The following is a 3,068-nucleotide window of genomic DNA, read 5'->3' as shown; positions in this document are numbered from 1 at the left end:
ACTGAAGTTCCACAGTTAGCTAGCTAGCAAGCTAACCGTTTTACATGGGATATGGCTACGTGCTGAATGGGTTGTAATTACATAGTTTCGACATGAGTAAATTACATAAACATAATTCTTCATAACTGCCCTGTTAGTAAAATGATTGAATGGCCTGTAAATTAATAACTAGATGTAACATTAAGGTGTGATTAGGCTAGCTGTCAGCCGCTCCATAAAATCCATTGTTCATCTAGTGTTTGCGTGTTAAAAACTTCGGCGCTGATGTGTGTGGCAAGTGACAGTGCACCATAGACTGTAAGCCTATAAAATGGCAGTGCACTCGTGTCGAAAAGTTCCTTATTTTCAACTGAACTCAAAGATAATGAATATAGTATTTTAATATAGTATTTTTTATATATTTTATTATATATTATATATATTATATTAGTATTTAGTTTGTTATGCCCTTTATTAGCTATATTTCTGAAGAATATATTGTGTTGGCTCAGGTTTGCTGCACATCTTTTGAAATTTGATTTGAAATAAATAGACCTACGTCTCCTAATCAAGATACACAATAATTGCTTTATATTGTTAATATGGACTCCTGGAAAGTTCAGCAATGCAAAATAATAGAATTTTAATAATGCGATAAAATATGTGATTAATCGTGATTAACTATAGGATTTCAGCAATTAATCGTGATTAAAAATGTTAATCGTTTGACAGCACTAATAATAATAATAATAATAATAATAATATAATAATATTTATTTATATAGCACTTTTCAAGCATTGAGCACAAAGTGCTTACAAACAAACATGACAAGCATTTTTTCTATGCACAAAAGTGCAACAAAAGTGCTTCACACACAAGACCCAAACAAATAAATAGCAAAAATGCCTAACGGATAGACTAGTTATAGGGAACATCCCAAAAGTTGATTGACGCGTAACTTTGAAACCGACGAATCAAAAATCGGAAAGTCTGAAAGTGAGGGTTACCGAATTTCGTAGGAACGATCTAAGAGGAGATAGATTAGTTTCATTTTTGTGTTTTTTTTTAAATGGCGGAAATGGGTGTCGCTGGGTTAATTGGATACAGGAGATCTAAAGAAACTAGAAAACGCAATTCCAGGGAATTACCAGTGCATGAAAATGCAAAACATATGGTGTGAAATATATTGTTAAAACAGATGATGTGCTAATTGGCAACCAACATGATGAGGTTTAATATAGTTGGAATGACTGAACTAGGTAGATGAGGTTTAATATAGTTTGAATGACTGAACAGTTAAATAGGTGGATAGTTTAAAAGGTTTAATTATTTACTAGGTAGATGAGGTTTAATATAGATGGAATGACTGGACAGTTAAATAGGTGGATAGTTTAAATGGTTAAATTATTTGCTAGGTGAGGTTTAATGTAGTTGGAATGACTGAACTAGGTAGATGATGTTTAATAGAGTTGGAATGACTGAACTAGGTAGATGAGGTTTAATATAGTTGGAATTACTAAACAGTTAAATAGGTGGATAGTTTAAAAGGTTAAATTGTTTGCTAGGTAGATGATGTTTAATATAGTTGGAATGACTGAACTAGGTAGATGAGGTTTAATATAGTTGGAATGATTGAACAGTTAAATAGGTGGATAGTTTAAAAGGTTAAACTATTTGCTAGATAGATGAGGTTTAATATAGTTGGAATGACTGAACAGTTAAATAGGTGGATAGTTTAAATGGTTAAATTATTTGCTGGGTAGATGAGGTTTAATATAGTTGGTATGAATGAACTAGGTAGATGAGGTTTAATATAGTTGGAATGACTGAACAGTTAAATAGGTGGATAGCTTAAAAGGTTAAACTGTATGCTTAAAGCCTGAGAAACTGACAGTTGATCTGTCTGGCCACCTGGCAGAAGATTCTAATTGCTGTGATTTCATAAAGGCCAATGTTAAGTCAATGGGGAAATTTGCAATAGTTTTTAATTAATAGTTTAAAAAGTATAAAAGTTACAAAGCTGAAAAATACATAGCACTCTTGTCCTAAGTAAGACCTACGTAACATAGTTTGAATGAAGTTTCTATGTTAAACGGTTGAAGCTGCATTAAACGCGTTAGAAGAAGAAGAACTAGAAAAGCATTTCCTGAAGGAAATACAGTGCATGAAAATGCAAAAATATGAGGTGAAATATCATACAGAGTAAAAACAAACTATATTGGTTGCTAGGTAGATGAGGTTTAATATAGTTGGAATGACTGAACAGTTAAATAGGTGGATAGTTTATATGGTTAAATTATTTGCTAGGTAGATGAGGTTTAATATAGTTGGAATGACTGAACAGTTAAATAGGTGGATAGTTTAAATGGTTAATTTATTTAGGTAGATAGTTGACGATAACTGACAGTTGGAATGGCTGTAATGTTTGCTAGCAGTTATGTTAACTATGTTAACAAAGATAATAATGTTAACCAAGTTACTTATTTAATTTAGCTAATGTTTTCTAGCAGTTTTTTAAAAAATGCTAATAATGTTAATGCTGTTAACTATGCTAACTATGTGACTTAGCTAATAATTTATAGCAGTTGTGCTAAAATACTAAGAATGCTAACATGCCATGTGACTTAGCTAACTTAGCTATTCATATTTAGCAGTTATGCTAACAATGTTAACTATGCTAACCATGTGACTTAGCTAACATAGCTTATCATTTTTAGTAGTTATGCTAACTATGCTAACTAGCATGCTAACAATGTTAACTATGCTAACCATGTGACTTAGCTAACCTAGCTAATCATTTTTAGTAGTTAAGCTAACTATGCTAACTAGCATGCTAACAATGCTACCTATGCTAACCATGTGACTTAGCTAACCTAGCTAATCATTTTTAGCAGTTTTGATAAAAATGCTAACAATGTTAGCAATGCTAACTATGTTAACCATGCTAACTAGCTACAGTGGGTAAGAGTCATAGTTGATGACAAGTGTTGACATAGTTGATGACAAGTTAAAAGTTGTTGATAGACCGCTAGTTTAATAATAGTTTAAAAGTAGACTGTTTAAAAGTTGAATGTAGATAGTTTAAAAG

This window comes from Alosa pseudoharengus, unplaced genomic scaffold (assembly GCF_046254945.1).
Source record: "Alosa pseudoharengus isolate Yale_2024_CS ecotype anadromous, Long Island Sound unplaced genomic scaffold, YU_APseudo_1.1 YU_APseudo_1.1_scf_9, whole genome shotgun sequence".
Taxonomy (NCBI): Eukaryota; Metazoa; Chordata; class Actinopteri; order Clupeiformes; family Clupeidae; genus Alosa; species Alosa pseudoharengus.
The sequence above is the reverse complement of the archived record's forward strand: the minus strand, read 5'-3'. Positions refer to the sequence as shown.